The sequence below is a fragment of the Callospermophilus lateralis genome, chromosome 8, assembly GCF_048772815.1.
Source record: "Callospermophilus lateralis isolate mCalLat2 chromosome 8, mCalLat2.hap1, whole genome shotgun sequence".
Classification (NCBI taxonomy): Eukaryota; Metazoa; Chordata; class Mammalia; order Rodentia; family Sciuridae; genus Callospermophilus; species Callospermophilus lateralis.
Window position 1 is genome coordinate 41,221,707 of NC_135312.1, and position 27,252 is coordinate 41,248,958.

The 27,252-nt window shown below is 37.0% G+C and overlaps 1 protein-coding gene and 1 long non-coding RNA gene across 6 annotated transcripts in view; one reads left to right on the forward strand and one right to left on the reverse strand.

The window, feature by feature from the left end:
* Window positions 1–18,916, reverse strand: part of Clock (clock circadian regulator) — a 114,226-nt gene extending 95,310 nt beyond the window's left edge. For 2 of the 5 annotated variants that reach the window (XM_076865264.2, XM_076865260.2), the window contains exons 1-2: window positions 18,458–18,586; window positions 17,449–17,526 (exon numbers count right to left, since the gene is read on the reverse strand). The gene's annotated coding sequence lies outside the window, so the exon portion shown is untranslated. Of the gene's footprint in view, window positions 1–532; window positions 827–17,448; window positions 17,527–17,753; window positions 17,797–18,457; window positions 18,587–18,754 lie in introns of those variants that run through there. The other 3 variants (XM_076865261.2, XM_076865262.2, XM_076865263.2) reach the window with 3 other exon arrangements.
* LOC143642098 (uncharacterized) lies at window positions 18,148–20,072 on the forward strand. The gene is made up of 3 exons (XR_013155580.1): window positions 18,148–18,278; window positions 19,360–19,481; window positions 19,995–20,072. It is a non-coding gene; the product is annotated as an uncharacterized LOC143642098 (long non-coding RNA).
* Window positions 20,073–27,252: the final 7,180 nt, after the last annotated feature.

Consider the following 27,252-nt stretch of genomic DNA (forward strand, 5'->3'; position numbering starts at 1 on the left):
TAGTTTTAATAAAAGGGGACTATTAGAAACAAACCAAATGTATTCATTCTCACCACCACTACCTTTGGTTAAGGTACACTGACTTTACTCTATTTCTCTATAATTGAACTTTGCCACTATTGTTTTTAATCCAATAGTGACACATTTTAAAATCTATCCATTTTAAAATAAGAATTTCATTATTTGTGTCAAATCTGTAACCATAGGAACCTCAGACCTGTTTTTTCATCAATGTTGTTGGTTTCAGCAGGTAATTGTATAGTCTGTTTCCTTAGTGGTGCCTGTAGCCTAGAATCCAATATTCCACAGGTGTAACAAGTCATAACCAATGAATAGATTGTTGGAAAAAACACAGTATGATTGTGGATTCTCTACTACTTCGAGCCTATGTAGAATTACCTTACTCCCAAGCAAAGAATTATCAATGGGTTCTTCTCAAGCACTTTTCCCACAATATAAGTCAAAGTTAAGCAATATTCTGATACTTCACATAGTGCCCAGAATTTAAAACCACATCTTACTAAGAGCTTACCTCTTATAAACTGTTTCAGCAAACTGGGTCCATGATATCTGCTAACCATTTCATCCACTGTCAAACATTCTTCAAAGATACCAAATTTCATGCATGACTTTTGTATCTTATTTATTAGAAGATGAATTTTAAAACCTTTATCTTCAACATTCTCTTGCCATTCATTATTGTTGCAAAAATGTATGGTACTTTTCAGCTCCTGGAAACGATTTCTTGACACTGCATTTTTGATGCATATACCCAAATCTTCATCATTTGACCAGTACCTTCTTATGGAGGGTAGCTTATGATAACCTGAAAACATAAGAATTCCTAAAAATGTTTTTAACATCTATACTACGTACTTCAAATTTATTCTTACTTTCTGAACATTTCCGATATCAATAGTTCTTCAAAAATCTCCATCAAGCTGTAATGTGCCAATGAATTCCTCATTTTCCCTAAGCAGTCAAAAATAAGTGCTTTCTCTAAAATACTCTTTCTTTCTTTCTTTCACTTTTTGGTACTAGGGATTGAACCCAGGAGTGCTCATTATCACTAAAGTATATCCCCAACCCCCTTTATTTTGAGGCAGGGTCTCACTAAGTTCCCAGACTGATCTTGAACTTGAGATCCTTCTGCCTCATTCTTCAAAGTTGGAAATATAGTCTTGGACCACCATACTCAGCTCTAATATATTCTTTAGAGTAAGAAAACATAGGTCATACTTGTCAATTAAAAAAAAAATAAGTAATAACACATTAAAGTTTGTCAGCCAGCAGTGCGGCATACTACTATACATTGTCCCAGTGTACTATTTATAGGACAGCTATGTTTGAATATTGATATTTGAAACACAGGGCATTCCTCAAAATAGAAATAACAAGCATAGTACTAGAAAATACTTTCATAAATGCAATTCTTATATTACATATCAGTTATGTACATATATTTTGTTAAACTGAACAGTAGTAACTTTTACAGTATTGTTTATACAATTTTCACAATAAATTCTAAAAATATTTTCAAACACTCTAGTCATTTACTTTTACTATTCTCAAAAGTACAGAAATCCCAAAACATAATTAAAGTTCCTAAAAATGGTATATTTGTTGTTCAATTTAAGTTTTTAATAGGTGTTACACACCTGGGACAATAGAACAAAGTGGGATAAAGAAACTGAAAAAAAGAAAAAAAGAAAAAGAAAGAAATCTCTTTCCCAATTGGTTTCACTGTAGCACCTTATCAAACATTTAAAGAAATAATATTGGTGCTACACAATGCTTCTAGAAAATACAAGAGATGAAAATTTATCAAATATTAACCTTAAATCACAAACAGAAAAAGGTTGAACCAAACAAAAACAAGACCCAAATGATAGTCTTCATGAGTTTAAACAGAAAACAAAAAAAGCAACATATGAAAAGAATTTTAAATTATAACTTTAGGGGGTTTATTCTAGGGATACAAGGAAGGTTCAATATTCAAAAATCAACTATGAGTTTAAAAAACATAAAAAATAAATTTGTATTCAATACACATTAACAGCTTAATATCTATCAACTTATACAGAAAAAGAATTTGACAAAATTCAACACCCATTCATTAACAAAACTATCAAAAACCTTGGAAGAAAGGGGAACTTCCTCAACTATATAGCTAACATGAAAAAATGAAAAAACATTAAATGTTTTCCTTCTAAAACTGAAAATGGCAGAGATGTCTGCTCCCACACTGCTATTCAACAAAGTACTAGAAGTTCTATCCAGGGCAACAAAGAATAAAAGGCATACTGAAAGGAAAAGAACCAATAAAGCTGTCACTTTTTGCGAATGTCAAGTTAGTCTACATACAGTCCTAAGGAATCAACAAAATGCAAAAGCAAAATCCAAAACAATACTTATTAGCTACAACTAATAAATTAGGTTTAGGAAGGTAATATATAATTTCAACATATAAAAATCAATAGTATTTCTGTATATTAGAAATGAACATACACAAGTACCTTAAAACACAACACCAAATACTTGGCTACCATCTCTCAAAAACACCAAATATTAACAACAAACCTAATAAAACATACACGGGACTTCTAGATTAAAAGATTTTATAAAACACAGAAAAAAAGATCTAAATTTTATGCAAGTTTAACACAATTCCTGTAGACAGGATTATTCTAAAGTTTATATGGAAAGACAAAGAAACTAGAATAACTAAATCCCAATTTTGAAAAAGATTCAAACATAAGGAAATCACTGATTTCATGATTACATAACTACATTTAGACGCTATGGGACTGGCAGAGGGAAACACAAATGGATCGCTCAAACAGAATGAGCCCAACACAAGTATACCCAATAGAGTTTTTACAAATGTGCAGAAGCAATCAAATGGAGAAAGGCTATCTTTTCAACAAATGGTACTAAAGAAAATAAAGGAATCTGACCTAAAGTTCAAACCTTATTGTATAAATCAACTCATCATGGATTTAAATGCATAAAATTTTGGAGAAAAAATGATGAAATTTTTTAAGACCTAGAACTTGATGAAGAGTTCTCAAACTTCAAAAACATGAGGCACAAAAGAACAAAAATTGATAAACTAAACTTCATCAAAATTCTAAAATTTTACTGTAAGACTCTACTTAAGAGGATGAAAGGACCAGTTACAGATTGGGAGAAAATACCTTAAAATCACATATTTGACAGAAGAGTCACATTTAGAATATATTAAGAACTCTCAAAACTCAACAGTAAGAACCAAATAATCCAATTAGCAAATGGGAAAAAGACATGAAGAAACATTTTACAGAAGAGGAGAAAGGGATGGTATATAAGAATTTGAAAAGATGTTCAATATCAGCAACCATGAGGTTGTGTATTTGTGTAGTTTGAGTTCATGCAAAATAAGACTGCATGAACTCAAACTACATAACGAGTAGAAGAGAAAATAGAATTCTAAATGTTGATGAAGATGCGAAGAAACTGGATTGCTCCTTCACTGCTGCAAATGTAAAATGGTTCATCTGGAAAATCTTTTAACAGTTTCTTGAAAATCTAAATATATACTTCCCAGATAATCCAACAATTACACTTCTGGCATTTATCCCAGAGATATGAAAACTGTGTTCAAACAAAAATCTACACATGGCTGTCCATAGAAGATTTAGATGTAATATGAAAAACCAGGAAGAACAAATGTATCCTACAACAGATGGTTAAATGAACTGTGATACATCCATACCACTGAACACTATCAGCAATAAAAAGGAACTTAGGTTACTGGGAACAACATGGATGATTCTCCAGGTCACTATAGTGAGTGAAAAAAAAAAACAATTTTTAAAAAATCATATACTATATGATTCTATTTATGAACCATTCTTGAAATGACAATATAGAGATAGAGAACAGATTAGTGATTAACAGCACCTAGGGATTTGGGGGAAAGAATATGTGGTAGTAGACTGGTTCTGTCCTTGGCAGTGGTATTTACACAAATCTACAATGAGGAACTAGAAGGTTTTGATATTGTACTATAGATATGTAACATATAAATAATGAGAAAATCAAGTGAGGGATATACAGGATCTTTGCAAATTCTTGTGAATCCATAATTATATAAGGAAGTACGTAAATTTTTCAAAATCTTGGGGGACACATTAAGAAAAAAACATCAACAACAAAATGAAGACAGGGAAAGCTGATGGCTTCCAGACTTCTTTATCACTGTCTTACTGTTACTTAAAAAAAAGAAGTTGAGTTAAAGCACAAGATACTCTAACTATAAAAATGTTAGGTATTGCTTGAGTTTGAAGATACTGATGAGTCACGCACTCTAGGTATAGACTTCTCAAAGCACCCTGGTCAGCTTTAGCATATTTCAATAGGCTACCAGTGAAAGGATAAATTGGTCCAAACTATATGGTCAACAAACGTATCAATACCCTAACAAAGTTGCAAATGTTTTTACCCTCTGGCCCAGCAATATAGTTATGTCCAGCATTTTTTAAATGAAACAGAATACAAAAAGAAAGCAACTGAGTACAGGATGCCTAGTAATGGTATTGTTTCAGATATCTGCAGACAGTATTGTTTCAGATGTTTATGAGTACATATATGTATACTGGATGAGAATGCAGAGTTTTTTGTGGTATTAACTACTGAACTCAGGGCCTCCCACATGCTAGGTAAGATCTCTATCCCTGAGCTACTTCCCCAGCCCATATAAAATAAATTTCTTACTATAGGCTGCCATCAAAGAAGCTTAGAAGCTGCCATTTCAGCTTCAAAAAGAAAACCTGAGGCAAAGGTGAAATGCTGACACTAAGAAGGGAGCATATAATGCCAGTCTAGGAGGAGAATGTGAACTGGGCATGGTGGCACACACCTATAATCCAAGTTACTTGAGAAACTGAGGAAGAAAGGTCACAAATATAAGTCAGTTTGGGCAACTTAGCCAGACTCTCTCAAAAGAAAAGAGTTGGGGATGTGGATCAGTGGTAGAATGCTTGCCTAGAATCCATGAGGACCTGGGTTTGATCCCCAGCCCTGCCCACACGCGCAAAAAAGAGAGCGAGTCGGAGAGGTAATTAATTGGCACACTCAGAACATATATTCAAATTCCCATCATCTTTCCCCTTTTCCTCCTGAAATTGTTAGTTGTTTCTAATTGTAGTTGTTTGTTGTAGGTTAGCGCCTATAGAATGAACTTTTCAGTCTTCTCAACTTAAAATTGTAACCCTGCTCAAATGAACTAAATGTCTGTTTCACCCCAAAATACACATGGTGAAATCTTAATCCTCAAAGCAATGGTATTAGGAGATGGGCTCGTGGGAGGTAATTAAAATGAGGCTGGCATCCTTATGAATGGGACTAGTGTCCTTATAAAAGAGATCCCAGAAAGTTCCCTAGACCTATTTTGGTCATTGGACACAAAGATGGCTGTCAAGGAAGCAGGCTTTTTACCAAACATCAACTCTATTATCACCTTATCTTGCACTTTCTTCTCTCCAGAACTGTATGAAATGTTTGTTGTTTAAGCCACGTAGTCTGTTGGTATTTTTGTTACAGCAACTCAGAATGATAAAGACACCAGTCCTCTCCCCAATACAATCATATATTCCAATTCCTGACACCTTGATTTGGTTTTCTCCTCAGTGCTAATGCCTATGAAGCATATATTTAACTTGGTTTCTCAGTGCCTGGCTCTTAGCAGATGCTCAATAAGTACTTGTTAAAGAAAAAAAAAATCCACTATTGAAAGTATACTCAAAAACCGTAAAGCATACTTTCGAGAAAATAAAGGCCTAAGTGAATAGAAGTATGCTGTATTCATGGATCAAGAATGGAGCAAATGAAACTTCCATACATTGCCAAGGGAATGTGAAGTGGTACAGCCACTTCAGAGAACAGTGTGTCATTGTCTTATAAAGTTAGACACAATTATCAAGAAAATCAGTAAATCCATTTGCCCAAATGAAATGAAAATACATGTCCACAAATGCTTGGAAGTTTCATTCATAACAGTTAAAACCTAGAAAGCAACACAAATGTCCATTAACTGATAACTGGATAATCAAATTGTATCATATTCCATATAATAGAAAGGTGTTCAGCAATAAAGAGACAACTATTAACATAAGATCATTAAGTGAAAGACAGACCTAGAAGGCCACATGCTCATGCCTTTCATTTATGTTGCAGTACAGAAAAGTCAAAACTACACTAATAGAAAAGGGATTAGTGGTTGCCAGGGAAGAGAGAACTTTTCCAGGTGATAAAAATTTTCTGTTTTGAGATATGATAAATTGTGGTATAAAGGTGTATTAAGAATTGTAATGCAAAAATAAATAAATTATTTTTTTTAAAGTTCCATCCATTTCCTGGGAAAAAAAAATTCTGTTTTTTGGTCATGGTGGTAGTAATAAGAAAGTGTGTATAGTTATCAAACTCAACCCATATACTTCAATTGGGTACATTTTAAGATACGTAATGATATTTTAATGGTGCCAATTTTTAAAAACTATACATCAAAAACTAAAATCTAAAAACATAGTACCTAAATAACACTATATAAAACAAAATAATTCATAACAATTGACTATTTTGTGCACTTTTAAAAATAGGAAGTTATTCATATCAAGGTAAGAAGGACAGCTCACAGCAGACTATTCTTGCTAGGAACAACTTGAAAAGCAAAATGAATTATGTTTTTAAAATTACATTTTTTAAGATTGTAGAGAGCTGTAGAAGCCATGGGGACAAAAAAGCTTGAGAATCTTTTAAAGATGTTCAGATAATCAGCATTTGTCTTCTTTTTTTTTTTTTTTTTTTAATGGTGGGTATTTTCTGATTGTGGGCTGTTAGGTTTAAATATGAAGTGTCCCCCAAAAGCTCACAGGGAGAAAATGCAAGAATTTACAGAGGTAAAATGATTAGACTCTATGAGGTACAACCTGATCAGTGTATTAATCCATTGATATGGATTAACTAGGCACTAACCATAGGCAGGTAGGATGTGGCTGGAGGAAATAGGTCACTGGAGGTGTGCATTTGGGGTTTATATTTTGTCCCTGGTGAGTGGAGCTCTTTCTTTGCCTTTTGGTTGTCATCTCAGCTCTTTCCTCCACCATGCCCTTTTACCATGATATTATGCCACACTTGGGGGCCAGAGCTATGCAATCAGCTGACCATGAACTGAAGCTCTGAAATTGTGAGCCAAAATAAACTCTTCCTTCTTAAAGTTGTTCTTGTCAGGTCTTTTGGTCACAGTGACACAAAACAGACTAAATCATGGGCTCAGATCAGAGGCTGATAGTTTAGTCTTAGTCTGTGCAGAATATTTCTGCTGAGGAATAGAGAAGCTAGGAGAGCTTCTGATATTTAAGCAGAGGCGGACTATTAAAATTAGGAGACTGCAAGAATTTTAAGTTCACAGTCATTATTTTCCTCAGGACATTTGCTTAATTTAAAAACTATACAAGGGCTAGCATGGTGGTGTGCACCTGTATTCCCAGCTTGGGAGGCTAAGGCAAGAGGATTATGAGTTCAGGATCAGCAGGCAACCTAGTAAGACCCTGTCTCTTACAAAAATTTTTAAGGGGGTTTGGCGGAGGTGGGCAGCTCAGTTATAGAGCTCATGTTTGCTTGATCTCTAGCAGTACAAACAAAACAAAAATTGTACAAGAGGCTGAATAGTTAACTGAAAAACTTTGAAAAGCATAGTGAAATTTACCACCTTTGTATTATTAAAAGCATAAAGACCCTCAAATTTTAAATTGAAAGCCCTGGAATGTAACATCTTGAATAAGCACAAATAAAAGAGTAACATCAAACTACTAAAATAGCAACCCAGCCTCCTTGTAATTTAAGGTGATCAGCTTTCCTATTTCATCTGCCTAGAAGAAAAGGTAAATATACTCTAGCAGAAATACCATGTCTGGCGTTCATTCAAAAAGAATAAAGCATAAATAAAATAATCAACTTGGCCTAACTGACATTTATAAAACATTCCACCCAACAAGAACAGAATACATGTTCTTTTCTATTGCATTAGAAACATTTATCAAGACAGGCCATATTCTGGGCTATAAAATAAATGTCAATAAATTTAAAAGAATCTCATGCAATGGAATTAAAGTAACAGATCTCTGAAAAAGTCCTCACATATTCATAAACTAAATAACACTCTTATAAATAATCCACAGATCTAAGAAAAAAGCCCAGTAGCACAGTGGTGTGTATCTGTAGTCCCAGCTACTAAGGAGGTAAAAAAGGGAGGAGGGTAGGATCTCTGAGGCCATGGATTAGAGGCCAACCTTGGAAATAGAGAGACCCCCAACTCAAAAAGGCAGGGGTGGGGCCGGGAGGGATTCTTAAGTATCTTAAACTGAAAATGAAACAATATATCAAAACTTGGGAACGGTTGGAATAAGGATTGAAGCATGTTTACATTAAAAAGGAAAAGAAGATCACAAATCAATGCCCTCAGCTTCCATCTTAAGATACTGGGGAGGGACAAATTAACCCCCCAAAAAGCTGAAGAAAGCAAATAATAAAGATCAGAATAACCAGGCATTGTGGGGCACTCCTGTAATACCAGGCACTCATGAGGTTGAGGTAGGTTGATGACAAGTGTGAGATCAGTCTGGGCACTCAGCATGACCCCGTTTCAAAATAAAAGATGATAAATGCTGGGGATGTACCTCAATGGTAGAGCAGTCCTGGGTTCAATCCCCATTACAACAAAAAATAATAACAATTTTAAGAGAGTAGAAATAAGGAAATTAAAAAACTAGAGGAAGTCAGTTAAACTAAAAGCTAACTCTGAGAATTTCAATAAAATAAATCTCTAGCCAGACTGATAAAGAGAAAAAGAAGACCCAAATCACCTGTAACAAGAGGAATATTCAATCTCTACAGGTTATACATAAATGAGACTACTTTCTATAAATATTAAAAGAAAAATGACAGAATATTATAAACAACTTTATGCAAGTAAATTCAGTGACTTCAATGAAATGGACAAGTTCCTTAAAAATTTTGACAGGCTTTTAAGACACAATCATATAACACATGATCAATAACCAGCAAAGACACAATAGAAGCGACCGATGATGATGGGGATGATGAAATTAATAGGCAAGCATTTAGATAACTATAACTAATATGTTCAAGGGAATTTAAAAACCTATAAAGTAGAATCAAGTGAAGTTTCTAGAACTCAAAAAATTACACTATAAAGTTAAGACCACAATATATTGATTTAAATAAAAGAAAAGATAGTTTTGGAATACTGGACAATAGGCCAATAGAAGATATCAAAACTGAAATATAGAAATTAAAACAAAATTTTTTGAGACAAGTAGAATATGGTAACTAGAAAAATGCATTACAATTAAACCCCCCAAAAGAAGAAGTAATGTTTAAAAAGGTAATAACAGAATTTTCCAAACTAGAAAGCATTAAGCTACAGATTTTAAAAACTAATATATTGCAACATACTTATAAAATAAAAGCACACCTCAATACATAATAGCCAAAGTGCAATAAAACTAAGAAAGTTTCAAAAGTAGCCAAAAAAAACACCAGACACACTATTCCCCACACTAATATTGCAAACACATTACTCTCAAAAAGATAGGTAGCTAATTTCAAGGGGAAACAAGGAAGCCAGAAAGCAAGGAGACATTTTAAAAGGCTGAAAGTTAATTACCATTTTATAAATTTATATCTAGTGAAAATATCCTTCAAATAAAGAGCACTAGAAAAGGTAAATATGAGCAAAAACTGTCCAAAACCCATACTAATAGTATCTGGGAGTTTAATATGTGTATAAATAAAATGCAGAAAAATAACAATGCAAAAAAGTTGGAACAGGGGCTGGGGATGTGGCTCAAGCGGTAGCGTGCTCGCCTGGCATGCGTGCGGCCCGGGTTCGATCCTCAGCACCACATACAAAGATATTGTGTCCATCGAAAACTAAAAAGATAAATATTAAAAAAAATTCTCTCTCTCTCTCTAAAAAAAAAAAAAAAAAAAGTTGGAACAGGAATTAAAGAAGAACTGGAATCACTGGGAAGTGTAAAGGTAGTAATTTGTATTACATTATTAAGGATTCTTGACTTTGTCTCTGGAATAATCACTAAAGATAAACTAAAAATATGTAACAAGTTAATAAAATGAAAAAAATTGAAGAAAATAATTTGATCGTGACACAAAAGGAAGCAAAAAAGAAAAATAAAAATTCAAAACAGATGACTCAAAGAGAAAAGCTATTTTTAAGAGAAAATAGATATGACCTTAAAGTTAATGGCAGGTAGCAGGGAATGTATGGGTAAGCAAAATTGCTCTTCATGGCCAGGGAAGTGAGAAAGAGGAAGAGACTGAGGTCCCATAATAACCTCAAGACCTTCCATTAATCCCCACCAATTCCCAAGACCACTGCCCTGGGGAGCACATCTTTACCACACAGATCTTTGGGGAACATGCAGATCCAAACAATTACATTAATATTCCTTTTATTTATATAATTTTTGCATTTCTAGTGGAACTATCTGATAAGTTGCAAAATAAAATTTAAGTCCTACCTTTTTTCATTTTAATTTGTAGGGATGTTTTTCCTAAATAACTTCTAATTATCTCAATGAAAATTTTACTTCTAAACATAGGCAACAACCAGTCATCAATTTGTGAATCAAAACTTTACTTGCCAAAGCTTTTTTAAAGAAATATGCAATACTATTTATCTTGGAAACATGTTCTAGTGACACTTTTATTATTCTTAATTACATAAAAAGGTCATGTTCCCCCAAGCTCACTATGTATAAATAAACTCTAAACAACTTATTGGCAAGAACAAAAGAAAAGAGTACAGTTGGTACACACTATGAAAATAACAGAAATAGTGAATAAATATTTGTTTTTAAGTTATTTCCATTGTTATATTATTTAACTCACATAATACTAAGAACTTCACACAATCTCATGAATTAATATTATCTTCACTTTTTTTTTTTTGGAGGCAGGATTCTCACTGTGTGCCAGGGCTAGTCTCAAACTCATGAACTCAAGTTTTCTTTCCATCTCAGACTCTTAAGTCCTAGGACTACAGATCTCATCATTGTGACCAGCTACTCTACTCTTAATTAAGAAACAGAGGTACAAGAGCTGACATTAATTTGTGCCTGGTCATATACCCAATATTTGGTAGAAACAAGATCTGAATGCCAAACAGGTTAGTTACAGAACTGGGCACTTAACCACTACACCATACTATAAATATAAGTAAGCAAAACACCTTGTTAAAGTAGTTTGCAGACTTTGCTATCAAATTTCAGGTATTAAATAAGAAGCAGCTCTATTCAGAATAAAACCAAGTATTTTAACAATCTAGTCAATCACTTAGAGAAAACAAACATCTAAAAACTTCCCAGTTTCTTGATAAAAGCTTTTAAAAAGGCAGTGACTATCAAAAATAATATTTATTAAAGCATTTGAAAGTGTACAATTCCTAAATTAGACAACCCATTACAACTATTGTATTTATCTTTAAGATCATATCTATTTCCTCTTGAAAACAAATTAGGGTAACAGTCTTCTTAATGTAAACTGTAAGATGTAGTATACATTAATATTTATGTCTAGGAGTTGAATGAAATGTCAAGATCTCCTATGAAAAACTAATGTCCACTATGTGAACAAAAAAGAACTATTCCTTGGTATTTATATTTTTTATTTAAGGAAGTGTTTTTGGACCAATAAAATTCTTCACTGAATTTAAGACTATTATAAGAAATGTTACAGCTCAAATTTTAACTGGGCAGACTGCTTCACAGATTGCCATGCTACTTAGAAGGCTTGTATAAGAATATTAATACCCAAATGATTTATACTGATGAAACACAAAGTTAATTTAATGCATTCAAAGCAAAAGATGTTTTAGAGAGAAAACATATCACAAAAATCTTGGATTAGGGGCTGGGGATACAGCTCAATGGTAAAGCACTTGCCTAGCATGCTCCAGGTCCTGGGTTCAATTCCCTGTATAAAACACACACACACACACACACACACACACACACACACACACACTATCTTGGATTCACTTCATTATTGTGGGTCATTAGTAGATAATTTATTATATACTTAAGGTATTTTTCCCCCACCAATACACAACATTTCAGCTAGGCAAAACTGTCCAGCAACTCAGGAGGCTGAGGAGTAAGATCACAAGTTTGAGTACAGCTTGGGCAACTTAAGAAGACCATGTTCAAACAAAAAAAAAGGTGGGGGCTGGGGATGTAGCTCATTGGTAGTGCACCACTGGGTTCAATCCCCAGTACCATAAAAGAAAAACAAAAAATCATGTAGAAAAATAGTGACATACGTTGATTAGGGGCTGGGATTGTGGCTCAGCAGTACAGCGCTCGTCTAGCACGTGCAAGGCTCTGGGTTTGATCCTCAGCACCACATATAAATAAACAAACAAATAAAATAAAGGTATTGTGTCCAACTACTTCTAAAAAATATACAATGATTAACAGTTAATAGAATAATTTGCACTATAGTGGATGCACTACAGGCCTGTGCCATCCTGCATCTGTAACTGTATATACACTTACATAATGGCTCAACAAAATGCAATAAAGAAGATAGTCCAAAAGACTAACAATGGCTTCTCTTGATGATAAGATTTCCAATGATACTTTTAAAATTCAAACTGTGTATTTTTAGTGTTTCCCAAGTTTTCTACTGGAATATACTATTCTTATAATTAAGGGAGGACATTAAGAAAATCAACTATTTGCATGAAATCATATTTTAACATAAATAATAAATTCTTAGCTAGGTAAATATTTTAACCTTCATTGGTACAATTCCCATTTATGTGTGTTTTCTTTTTAATACAAAAACCTTTGAACATGAACCTGTATTTTCATTTTCCACTATTTGTAGTGAGAATTTAAATGTAAATTATTTAAGGAATTTTTGTCTTAATATTTGACCTTAGTTTTTGAAAAGCAAAAAGTAAATAGTATCCAGCAGTGCAGACTTTAAAAATCAAAGACATTTCATAAAAATTTGCTTTTTATAAGTGATTTTTCTCTGGAGACTTCTAAGTCTTTAAATAATAAGCAGAACTGGTGATGTAATTCAGTTTGTAGAGTGCTTGCCTAACATGCAGGAAAGCCCTGGATTCAAACTCTAGAACCACAAAAATAATAATAATAAGCAAAATTACTTCTCTATGAAATATACAAATAAAATAATAACTCGGTTAAACTATATTTATCAGAATGAGTTTAGATAATTCAACATATGCATAATAAAAAACACTGAAAAAAACAGGAATCTCTTCACTTAATTCATGGAAAATACACAGAGCAGGGTTATTAACAAATGGTGGTAAAAGAACCTAAAATATAAATGTCTGGGGCTGGGTTTGTGACTCAGTGACAGAGCACTTGCCTGGCATGTGTCTGAGTTCGATCCTCGGCACCACATATAAATAAAAAAATAAAAAATAAACGTACATCAACAACTAAAAAATATTTTTTAAAAATATATACATATATATATATCATATAGTTAAACAGTCAATCAGAAAGGATAAATTTCTCTGACACTTGAAAGCATTCTACAAATAATTTATCTAATTCCATCCGGAATTTTAGACTCAGAAGAGGAGAAAATATAATGTCCGATGGTATAATGCCAACAAGAAACAATACTTCAAAAAATATTTTCACTTTATGTAACCACAAAAACTAGAAGGAAACAGACACATACAAAAAAGTTTTGCTATAATGTGGAACTAATTTTCTCCCCATGATGATGTTTTTATTAAAATATTAACAGCAAATAAGCATTTTATTTGACATAGTACCAGAAGTAAAAATGTGAGGAGAAAATGATATAGGACAAAACAACTTTTTTTAAAATACTAACATTGCCTGACACATTTGAGACAGACAACAATTAACTGATAGCATTACATTTCCCAATTTAATATTTCTAACAATTCTGAAATCTAAAGATTACAGACTAATATAATTAATGACCAAATAAAACAAATGTCTCTTTCCAGTGGGAATGCTTTAAAAAAAATACTATTAAAATAGCCACCAGTCTCACAGATACCTCCTATAATGCTGCAACTTAACTCCTTAACATCAAGAGCTAAGATATGAACTTTTCAAGTTTGTTCTATTCTTTCTTTCCTATTTAAAAGGTTGAGGTAGAATATTCTCCCTCAAAATCCACACACACTAAACATAAACAAATCAAAAGGCTGGCAATAATCTCAGCCTTAAAAACTTTGCATTTTTTTATTTTATTTTTTTATTAGCTGCTCAAGACAATACAATGATCTTCACATATCATACATTTGATTCAAATAGGGTATGAATTCTCATTTTTCCATGTGTACAGATTGCAGGATCACACTGGTTATACATCCATGTGTACACATACAGCAATCCTAGTGTCAGTTGTATTCTGCTGCCCTCCCTATTACCCCCTCTCCTCCCCTCACCTCTCTCTCCCATTCTACTGTGACACTTAACTCTCTTCTTTTTCCCTTCCCCCTCATACCATCATATATGTATTTTATGTAACAATGAGGGTCTCCTTCCATCTTCAGTGCAATTCCCCTTCTCCCTCCCATTCCCTCCCACCTCTCTTGCTTGTTTAGTGGTAATCTTCTTCTCATGCTCTTCCTTCCTACTCTGTTTGGAGTCACCTCCCTTATATCAGAGAAGACATTCGGCATTTGTTTTTTAGGGATTGGCTAACTTCACTTAGCATAATCTGCTCTAGTGCCATCCATTTCCCTGCAAATGCCATGATTTTGTTTTTTTAGTGCTGAGTAATATTCCATTGTGTATAAATGCCACATTTTTTTTTATCCATTCATCTATTGAAGGGCATTTGGGTTGGTTCCACAATCTAGCTATTGTGAATTGTGCTGCTATGAACATTGATGTAGCTGTGTCCTTGTAGTATGCTCTTTTTAGGTCTTTTGGATATAGTCCGAGAAGGGGAATAGTTGGGTCAAATGGTGGTTCCATTCTCAGCTTTCCAAGCAATCTCCATACTGCCCTCCAAATTGGCTGCACGAATTTGCAATCCCACCAGCAATGTACAAGTGTACCTTTTTCTTCTAAAATATCTTTTCAAATCTTGTTTTACTATGAATGTGCATGCTCTTTAATCTTATTAGAATTAATCACGGAACTCAACTGTACTGCAGAGTCAATTGTACTGCACCTTTCTATGTACCCTACATAGTTGTAAGTAATAGTTTTAATATTTTGAATTTTCTGCAATCTCTATCACCTGAAAAGTTTCAAATAACTTGGAACTTCTTTGTAACTTGGTTTAAAAAAAAAAAAAAAAAAAAAAAAACAAGGAGGTAGGTTCTGTGAGAGTGGAAGGGTTGGGTACAACTTATCTGTTGTCAGTTAAGCATAAACCAAACTAAAGAAGTCCCTAAAAGTTGAACTCCAAAGAGTCCTATTAAAAAAAAAAAAAAAAAAAAAAAAAAATCATGGAATCTAAGTCTTCGTGCTGACTTCAGTCTACATGAGTTCAATCTATACAGATAAACCTCACATCAGTTTGATTTCCCTGCAAACTATAAATACCTCCAAACCGACTGGCCCCTCACCAGTAAAAAGATGAGTATCCTAAGGGGTTTATCACATATTAAACTTTCTGACATACTCCAGGTCATTTCCCTGTCCTGTAGGTAGGAAAGAAAAAAAAAAAAAAAAAAGAAGTCCAGAATAGAGACAAACTGGCAGAACAAATCATGAACACACCAATTCAGTTTGCAAGATTAAAAAAGGATATATCTGTAAATAAAAAGAACTAGGATATATACCAAAATGATAACAGTGATTGTTTCCAAAGAGAGATGTGAGACAGAAATGGAAACGTATAAAGAGGGTTTTTGCTTATTATAAATACACTATATTGTTTTAATTTTTCATAAGTGTCACTTCTGTAATTTTAAAAATCAAATTTTGAAATGTTATTTCATTTGTTAAAAAGATTGAAAAGATCTACATACATGGAGTTCAAATGAAAAGCGTCATTCTGTACTACTGTGGCTACTATCCTAGCCTACAAAATAAAAAAGATCATTATTACTAAAGATGCACACAGCAACTGTTAAACCACCTCTATTAACTACTTTGACTATATAATATTAAGTCACAGAAAGAGTTTGAGTAGGCCCTCCCTAAAATTATATCCACTCTGACAATCCTGTTTTTCAGTCTTAACTTCATTAAAAAGGTGAGACTGGCAAAACTAAAAAATCATTAACACAATGCTTAGAATAATTCATAGCCAACATAACATTGCTTCTCAGTTTTATTTCTCATAAGAAATAAATACGCATGTGTGTATATGTGAACACACACACACTCTCACACATAAATTTATATTTCACTGCAACTCATGACTGATTTCCTTAAAGCAAAGTTTCCCAACCTGAAAAGCACCCTAATTTAGACAATTAAATTTATTAACATTTTATTATCATTACAATGGAGTGTTCAAATTTTGAAGTCAATAAAAGCAAAACTTTATACAACTCTAATTCCTGAAAAAAAGGGGTAACACAAAGTATACTCTGAAGAAAGCAGCATAACCCAACTGTTGTGCCAAAGGTAAACATCGTTATTAATTACCTTAACAAGGCAAATCAACATCTCTAAAATGTTTTTTTGTCTCAGTTTTTTTTATTTTAACACTAAGAAAAACCATATGGAAAATGGCCAAAATCACCATCAATTAGGCAACAAAAACCACCTAAATTATTTCAAGGTGGAGTTTTGTTTAACCTGGTTTATTAGTCCCTAATATAGTCCCAAAATTTTAAAACTCTAGACATACACATGGTACATCTATATCCCACCCTTCCTATCATTATTAGTTTTCTGGTATCCTCCTAGTTACTCTATTAATAGGAGAACAAATGCAAGTTTAGGCTGTTATTACAACTCGCCCAACACATTGTTCTACAACTTGGTTTCTGGGTTTTGTTGTTGTTGTTGTTGGTTTTTTTGCTCTATGACAAATTTTTGAGATCTTTCCACGTCAGTACACAGAAAGTTTCCTCATTCTTTTTCCATAGTTGATTGTGACTAGTTCTACCACATTTTCAGTCTGCCTTCTTCAGGCTAACCTTTAATGACATTCTGTTGGGTCAAATACTTAACACAGGAATTAGTTTCCTTCCTCGAGTGAGATTTTAAAACAAACCAGATTTGAGGTGTCGTTTTGAGGGATGTTTCAGAAAAAGCCATTCATTCTATAAATCGCATCTTTTTTAAAAGAATGTTAATTTCCAAACAGGTAGGAGGGGAGAAATAATTCCACAAGTCTGTCCGCTGATCACTTAAAGCAATCTTAAAGTGAAATTACCTTTACTTTGATTTGGGGGATCCGCGTACTAGTCAAATCAAAATGACTGTAAAAGTTTCTTCTTGTGCTTTTCTTTCACTGTAAGAGAAAGAAAACATTTTTTTAAGAAGGCTAGAAAGCCTACTAAGCATGACATTCTAAGAGCGAAAAACCACAGCCCGACTTATCTGTCATCTGCCAGGTCAGAGGCCACGGCTTTCATCTTTCAGGATTCTACCGTCTATTCTCAACAGAACGACTTCAACGCCAAAGAAAAACACCCTCCCGAAAATACACTGCGGCTCTACGTGTTAGACAGTACACACCAGCGGCCGGAGCGCCGGGACCATCTCCAGGGAAGCCAGCTTCGCAGGCGGAAAGGGATCCAGAAACGCCAGCCGCCGCGGCGAATCGGAGCTCGAGGCGCCCGTCAGGGCAGAAGGGAAGCCCGGCGCCGCGCCCTCCAGCCGCGCGCAGCTCAAGTCCGACGTCCCGCGCCGCGCGCTCCCCAGGGACCGAGCCCCGGAACCACGACCACTAACGGAACCAGCCCACGGGCGGCGGCAGCGGCCGCTCGGACTGCGGACGGCGACGCGCGGCCGGGACGCCAGGAGGGAGGGGGTTCCCCGGAGGAGCTGGCCGCCCCAGCGCCCCATTGGGCGCCGCTCCAAACGTGCCCGAGTGGTGACAGGAATAAAAGTGGGTCACAAGGCCTAGCGGGTCCCGGGCGAAAGCCCTCTCGGCACCAGGCTAGCTTTCCCGGTCGCACGGCCGCTGGAACCGGCTGGAACCCGGTCACCCTCCGGTCACCGGGGCCCGCCGCGCACCCCAATCCCGCCCCTGCCCCGCAGGTAACCCCAGCTGCCCCCGAAGCCCCGAGGCCCCCGAGGGCCTCCGCCCCAACTCCCGGGAAGAGGCACGCTAAGCAAGACGCAAAACTTGGGCTTCAGCTCCCGCCTTCCCCTCCTTGGCCGCCGCCCCCCGGCCCCACACACCGCCCCCCGCTCCCTCCCCTTGCCCGCGCCCTCACCGTGTGGCTTGCGGCGGCTCCGGCTGCTTCCCTCCCCCACCCAAGACTCAGGCTGCGGCTACTCGGAACCGCCAACCGGCTGCGTCCAGGAGACACCGTGGCTCCCAGCGCCAGCAGCACCTGGTGCTGCGAGTGGCGCCCCCACCCACCCCCAAAAATTCACCGCTACTGCCGCCCGCTCCTCCTCCCCCTCCCTCCCTTCCCCTCCTCCACCGGCACCGGCAGCACGCATGCGCCACCGGGACAAGCCAACCGGTGGACGTCAGGCCCGGGCCCACCCGGTGGGGCGCCACTCACCGGGTGCGCGCACGCGGCGGCGGCCAGATTTACTTCGCGCTCTCGCTGCCCGGGGTTTCCTTTTTTAAAGCGGTAGCCGCAAGAGAAGTCCGTGATTGCGCTCCCTCCCAGCGCATGCGTTGTCAGTGACCCCCGGGTTCCGCGGTCAGCCGAGGCTCTGCGTTCGCCCCTCCCCTCGCTCTCGCTTTCCCCGGCGCGTCCCGGTGCGCATGCGACTTGCCCCGTTAGACAGCGCGGAGCTGCGCCAGGGAATCCCGGGCGCCCGAGACTCCCGCTCCCTCGGGCCGTGAGTGTACGCGCTCTGCGGTCGCCGAAGGAAACCGGGATCTCCCGGCGCCCCCTTCCCTGAGCCTCCCGGGAGGGCACCGGTTATGGAAAGCCTGGGAGTCGGGACCGGGGAGCTTTAGCGGTAGGTCGGGGCTTCTTTGACTTTCACCCTGGATGCTGGGCAAGGAGGTGAAGAAATAGCTTCCTGATGGGTAAGAGATCCAGAGGCCAGAAAGGAGATGCTCCCTTCCTCGAAAAGCAGAGCTTTGCTGATGCCAGGCTAGGCTTTTCCAGTGTTGGATGGACACGCCTCAGCACTCTGATTTCCTCTCCTGGAGGTTGCGAAAATTCCTGGACCACCAATGACCCTGGAGGCGCGCGTCTTCGAGTGCTTCTTACTGGCTGGTGGTTGGGCTGGGGAGACACGACCGGCACCTCAGCCGCAGCAGTGGGGCAAGAGGTCTGGATGTATTTGCTCATTTGTAGTTTCCCCGCTGGCCTTTTAGTGAAAACCAAGTGACAGTGTAATGGAAGACGTGGGTGCAGGGATGGGGAGGTGGACACGCAAAGAGGATGGACCAGGGTCGTAATTTGCTCTTTTGGGGGGGGGGGGGGGTTAGAACAGCGTGTGAATATTTACAGCTTACCTGGGGAGAGAGGTGAAATTACTTCCCCTGATGCTTGAAATACAATTGGTCCACTTGAAAAAAGAACGTCAGAGTTGAAGAACTTAATCCAGATCCCTGATCTTTCTCCTGAGTATTTGTCTTTGGGAAGTGGAAAAGCGTGATTTATTAATTACTCCATTTAGTAGAAGGAATTTTAATAGATGTTTCTGTTTGTTCCGCATTCACTCCCATTCTGATAATTTCATTTGGAGAACTATCCTCCCGCTACCCAGTCCATATGGTCTGGAAAGGACATCAGGGAGAAAGTATATTTGAGTTGATCTTGGATGTTACCTCTTTTCCAGTGGATCTGAATCTGGAAGAATGGGGGACTGGAGCCAGCTTTTCATGTGTGATTAATGAGAAAGTACCCTGGGGCGGGGGCGGGGGTGGGAGTGGTGCAGATTCAAAGATGGATATTTGGCCTAAAGTCATGTTTGATGTCACGGAAACCATTGTAAACTAGGTTGCTCTGGAAATTTCAATTAAAATAATAAATTCTTGGATGTGTTTTATTGCTAGAACCAGTGACAAGTTTTCTGTCACCCGCAATTAAGAGTCCTAATACTGTTAGGTAGCAAGAGAATAATACTGATGAAATAGGTTGCAGCCAGACAAGAGAGTTTAAATGTTTCTAGGGTCTGATGTTTGGATTTTATCCTGAAGACAGTGATCACTATATTTCACATCCTCTAGTATACATATTTCAAAAATACCTTTGCCCTTTTGAGTGGCTTCATTGTCCTCTTAGTCACCAGAATCAAACTATGTTCATCTGACTCCTCCCTTTTTCATATTCTGTGTTTAATTATTTACAAGACCTGTTGATAATCTCATTTTTCTGCTCAGTCCTCTGCCACTGCTCATATATTTCCCATAGTTCAGTTCAAAACTCTTTTCTCCCCATATTCTTTCCCAGAAAAAAAGTTATTCCTAATGGTTTTTCCAACTTCCCCACACCTGTTTCCATTAAACAAAAATACTGTTCTCATGGTTTCATAGATCCTAAATTAATGTCCTCCAGTCTAAACACAATTTTTTGTGTAATTCAGATATTCTGTTCACTCCATGTATGCCTTGCTATCACTTAAACTAATCATTTCAAACTCTTTTCAACTTCCCTGTTATTCTTTTATTTCTTCGTCTATAAAATGAGAATAATAAGTCCATCTCATGAGATAATTGGAAGAAGATTGGGGGGGGGGCGTGTATAATGATATCTGGCACATAAGAAATCCATTAAAGTGTTCGCCATTTTTTTAATCAATGATTTTTTTTCTATAATTCCCTTATCTCCTTTGCTCAGATTCTTCCCCTATCTCCTATGTTCCATCAGTCACAAATTGTGTCTATTCTTTTATAGTACCTCTCTCATCTGTCCTGTCAATGACATTCCTAGTGTTGCCAAGCACCATTTAGAGTGAATTGGAAAATAAGAAGCTTAAGATATGCATAATAGAAAACAAAAGTAATTTCTTTTTAATGTATGGTTTAGTCAATTACTCATATTCTTTCTAGTCCCATTAAAATATAGGGAAGTAGAAGATATTGTGGACTTCATAGTCAAAGTTTAGGCTTAAATCCTGACTAAAACTTCCTAAGCTGGGGGACACTGAGCAAGTAATTCCTCTGAGTGTCAGGGTTCTTATCTATAAGTTGTGAGAATAGACATTTCAGAGAATTATCTCTTGGGTGTTGAGGATGGTGGTTGTAGATCTTTACAATTTATTGTTGGAACCCTAGGAAAGGTTAAAATGACTCAAAACTTTTTGACTCGAGCCTACACCTCTCCTTTGGGTTCCATACACATATGTCCAATGACCTACTTGGTGTCTCTTCTTAGGCATTTCAGATTCAGAGATACCCTCCTTCAATTTGTTCTCTACCAAGCAACAAGAATATTGCTTTTGGAGCTGAGATTGTGGCTCAGCAGTAGAGCGCTTGCCTAGCATGTTTAAGGCCCCGGGTTCCATCCTCAGCACCTCATAAAAATAAATAAAGATATTGTGTCCAACTAAAACTAAAAAATATTTTTTTTATATTTATTTTTTAGTTTTAGTTGGACACTATCTTTATTTATTTTTATGTGGTGCCGAGAATCGAACCCAGTGTCTCACACATGCTAGGCCAGCGTGCTACCACTTAAGCCACATCCCCAGCCCCCCAAAATAAATATTTTTTAAAAAATAATGTTACTTTGAATATATAAGTGGAATGACATTATGTTTCTTTTTAATATCCTTTTATCATTCATTTCCCATTTCATCCAGACTATAATCGTGACCATTATACCATTTGGATCTGACCCCTACCTAGTTCTCCAATCTCATGTCCTATAATTTTCTCCCTTTTCTATAACACCCACCCAGAAACTTCTTTTTAATTCCTTACTAATCTCTCTGCTCCCAGGCTTTAGTACCTGTCATTCCATTGCCTGACCTACCACCCCACCTTATCTCATGGCTGGCTCATCACCATTTATATCTCAAAGATACAACTACTGTTTAAGTAAATCTCCCACCTCCCTATTTAGTACCCATAGAAAATCTCTTTTATTGTGTCCACTATTTACCCCATAATACTTTTTTTAATTACATGTATTTAAAACTTGTTTTCTTATTTATTAACTATCATTCCTATTACCACATGATAAGTAGAAAAAGAACTATTTGTTTTGTTAACTACTATATATGCAGCATCCATTCCAATGCCTGAGGTAATGAATAATTGAATGAATGAAATGATATGTAAACATACTTTTTAGAATCATCTTTGCATTCCAAATTATGATTGTGGTCAGACTGTTGTCAAGAGGTAACCTTGGGCTGGGACTATGGCTCAGTGGCAGAGCACTTGCTAGCACATATGAGGGTATGAGGCACTGGGTTCCATCCTTAGCACCACATAAACAAATAACAAAGGCATGCTGTCCATCTACAACTACAAATTTTTTTTTTATTTAAAAAAAAGAGGTAGCCTTAACAATGCATATGAAAGGAAAGGTAAAAAAAAATAAAAAGGAGAGGTAAAGTGAAATCAGCGAAATTTGATGTAACGATAACACTGCACTGACAACTGAGTATTTGAGCACCCACAAGAATACATAATACTATAAAAATAACATTTTTTGGACACATATGCCTTTCCGCAGCACTAAGCCCTGATGAATCCAAATTTAAAAAGTTTAGAGTAAAAAGGGTTATTTTAAGTTTATCTTTGGGGAATATATACCCCTTCCCAATTCCTTCTTTTTGCTTTAATAAGTACATTTTAATAGTTTGATGAGCTCTTTCAACTATGCCTTGTCCCTGTGGATTGTATGGGATTCCTGTTATATGAGTAATGCCAAATGATGAGCAAAATTGTTTAAAAGAGGTAGAAGTATAACCAGGGGCATTATCTGTTTTTAACTGTTTTGGAATGCCCACAGTGGCAAAATTTTGTAAGCAATGAGCTATAACATCTTTAGTTTTTTCTCCGGCATGAAGGGAGCCCATCAAAAATCCAGAAGAAGTATCAACTGTAACATGCAAATATTTTAATTTTCCAAATTCTGGCAAGTGTGTGACGTCCATCTGCCAAATATGGTTAGGTATCAATCCTCTAGGATTGACTCCAAGATTAACTTGTGGTAAAAAGGTCACACAATTTTGACATTGTTTTATTATTTGTCTAGCTTGTTCCTTAGTTATTTTAAAACGCTTTTGTAAAGTATTAGCATTGACATGGAACTTTTTATGAAAATTTATAGCTTCTTCTAGTGTAGAGAAAATATGTATGTCATGTGTAGTTTTATCTGTTAAATCATTGCCCAAACTAAGGGCTCCAGGCAATCCTGTATGTGCCCTGATATGTCCTATAAAGAATGGATCTTTTCTGTCCCAGATTAGACTTTGTATAGTGGAAAACAAAGAGAAAATAGTGGAGGAAGGGGAAATCCTACCAGCATCTTCAAGGGATACTATAGCATTAACTATATACTGACTATCGGAAAATAAATTAAATACAGAATTTTTAAACATCACAAAAGCCTGTAATACTGCCTTAAGCTCTACCTTTTGAGCTGATTGTTTGGGTACTAAAAATGTAAAAGTTTGATCAGGTGTAACTATTGCTGCTGTACCATTATTTGATCCATCAGTGAATATATTTGGAGCATTCCCGATAGGTGTTTTTCTTGTCATTTTTGGAAAAATTACAGGATGCGATGACCAAAAAGACAATAAAGGATTAGATGGTAAGTGGTTATCAAATGAAACATTAGATTTGCACATGATTATTGCCCAAGTATTTAACTCATTAGCTAACTCATCAATTTGATTCATAGTATATGGAGTAATAATTTTATTGGGAGAAATTCCAAACACTCCCTTTGCTGCTTTTATTCCTTTGAGTATTAATTGTCCTACAGCCTCAGGATACCTAGTAAGAATAGTGTTAGGAGAATAAGATAAATGTATCCATAATAATGGGCCTTCTTGCCAAAATACTCCTGTAGGAATATTTTTTGTTGGTAGTACAATAAATAATAAAGGCAAACTTATATCAATTCTATCCAAATGCATATTTTCCATGTATGTTTCAATGATTTTTAATGCCTTTCTTGCTTCAGGCGTTAACATTCGGGGTGAATTTGGATCTGATGGACCTTTTAGGATATCAAATAAAGGTCCCAACTCTCCTGTTGGTATACCTAGATAAGGCCTTATCCAGTTTATGTCTCCTAATAACTTTTGAAAGTCATTAAGTGATTTGAGTTGATCTACTCGTATTTGAATTTTTGGTGGACGGACCATGGTTGAGGATAATAGAACTCCTAAATAATTAATTGGAAAATTTAATTGTACTTTATCTATTGCTATCTCTAGATTATAATTTTTTAATAAGTTTGTAAGTGTGGCATAACAGTCCAGCAATGTGTTTTTAGCTTTGTGTGCTAATAATACATCATCCATATAGTGAAATATTTGTAGTTCAGGATTTTGATTTCTAAGTGGCTGGATTGCTTTGTTAACATAAATTTGACACATAGTTGGGCTGTTAGCCATCCCTTGAGGGAGTACTTTCCATTCATATCTCTGATCAGGCCCTTCATGATTCAGTGCAGGGATAGTAAATGCAAAACGTGGACTATCCTCAGGATGAATTGTATAAGCTGTTTTGTTTATCTTGTGTGGTTCTAAAAATAAAGTTAGTTTCTTTTGACAAGTGGCTCCTGAATTGTGCCCAGCCAGACTGCGGCATTTGGTGGCTCGCACGGGGAGCGACTGAGGGTAAGTAAACCGCTCGCCCCTGAGGGCAGGGTGAGAGGATGGGGAGCCATTTTAAGATTCCTCTTTTGTTTTGCTTCATTTTTGTTTTAAGTTGCCTGTCCCTGGAGATGAGTGAGACGGAAGAAAAACCGCTCACTTCTGAGGAAAAACTATTTACGTCTGAGGAACAGATAGGGAGAAAGGACGGATGCACATGTAAGGAGGATAGAAAGGTTATAATGATTTTGTGTGGTTCCATTTTTATTTCATTCTGTCTCGGTTTTGTTTGGCGTCATCTTGTTGGGTTGTATTATAGTAGAAATATGGGATCAGAAATTAGTAAAAAACAAACCGAAAGAGTGTTAAGTAAATTGTTAGAGGAAGGAGGCATCCCAGTAAAATCAAGAGCAGTCAGGGCATACGTTGATACAATGCAAAAATGTAGCCCATGGCTTTTTAAGGAGGAGTTGTTAAATATATCACAATGGAACCATCATGGTGAAGATTTAAAAAGAATAGAAAAGAACAGCCCAGGAACTCTGCCAGCTGGCACATTGCCATTGTGGACGTTCGTATCTTGTTTGCTTAGTCCAAAACCTTCAATTCAGACAAAGGTAGAGGAAGGAGAAGACATATTGATTCAAGTAAATGAGGAGGTCTCTCAAGTTAGTCAGAAAGAGGAAAAGATTCAAGGAAAAGAGAAGGTCTTTCGAGCTAATCAGACAGAGAAAGAAAGTTTAGAGCAGAAAAAGCCATCAGGGGGAAAGTTACAAAAGGAGACTGCTACTAACACCTTTCTATCACCAGAGGACGTAAGTGTCCAACTGACAAGGCCACCTTCATATGCTGAGAGGCCCCCAACCCCCGCAGTGGATAGTTCAGATCCTGAGACAGGATCTCAAGTATTAACATGCCCTGTATTTGAGGTAGGAGGGCAGCGAGTTTACCATACTTTAAATTTCAAAACAGTGAAGCAGCTAAAAGAGGCTGTGACAACCTATGGTCCTCAAGCACCCTTCACTGTAAGCTTGGTCGAATCCATTACCAACTTGAACATGACGCCAGCAGATTGGGCTAATATGTGTAAAGCTGTGCTAAATGGAGGACAATACCTGTTATGGAAGGTTGCCAATGAGGAATTTTGCAAGGAGACAGCTAGGCGAAATGCAGCAGCTGGTTATCCTCAGAGAAATCTAGATATGTTGTTAGGAAAGGGACCTTATGAGGATCAGCAGCAACAAATTGCATATGATCCTGGTGTATATTTACAAATTGCTGTAGATGCAGTTAAGGCATGGAAGACTTTACAAGGACATGGAGGTTTACAAGGTCAATTATCTAAGATAATACAAGGAACTAATGAATCTTATGCTGAATTTGTAGATAGGCTTATTCAAACAGCTACCAGAGTTTTTGGGAATACAGAACAAGCAATGCCATTAATAAAACAACTGGCTTATGACCAAGCGAATCGTTGGTGCAGAGATATCATTAGACCATGGAAACATGAAGATTTAAACACATATATTAAATTATGTAGAGACATTAATGAACAAGAGCAAGTCATGGCAGCTGCAGTAAAACAGGCTTTAGATGCCAGAGACATTAATGAACAAGGGAAAATTGTGGCAGCTGCAGTAAAACAGGCTTTAGATGCCAGAGACATTAATGAACAAGGGCAAATTGTGGCAGCTGCAGTAAAACAGGCTTTAGATTCCAGGCCAAGAACATGCTACAATTGTGAACAAACAGGACATTTTAAAAGGAATTGCCCCATAGGAGGAGGGTTTAACAAAACTAGGTATCAAAGGAGTAGAATACCGGGTATTTGCCCACGATGCCGTAGAGGGAGACATTGGGCTAATGAATGCCGTTCTCAAACCACCATAGAGGGTACTCCATTATCAAAAAACGAACAAGGACCAAGTGTTTATCCACGATATCGTGGAGAAAGGTACTGGGCTCCATTGCCAAAAAATGGACAGGGGGGCCCAATGCTCCGGGGCCCAAAACCACAAATATACGGAGCACTGGAGGAACCCAGCAACCCCATCAGGGTAGTGCCCAGGACACATTGTCCATCAGATCCCTCATCAGACAAACCAGAGGGAGCGCAGGGTTGGACATCTGCGCCTCCGCCAGATCAGTACTAACTCCAGAGATGGGAGTTCAAATCATTCCCACAGGGGTGAAAGGACCTCTTCCCAAAGGAACAGTAGGCTTATTATTGGGACGCAGCTCTTCTACTCTAAAAGGACTTATGATAAGTCCTGGGGTAATTGATCCAGATTATGAAGGTGAAATAAAAATT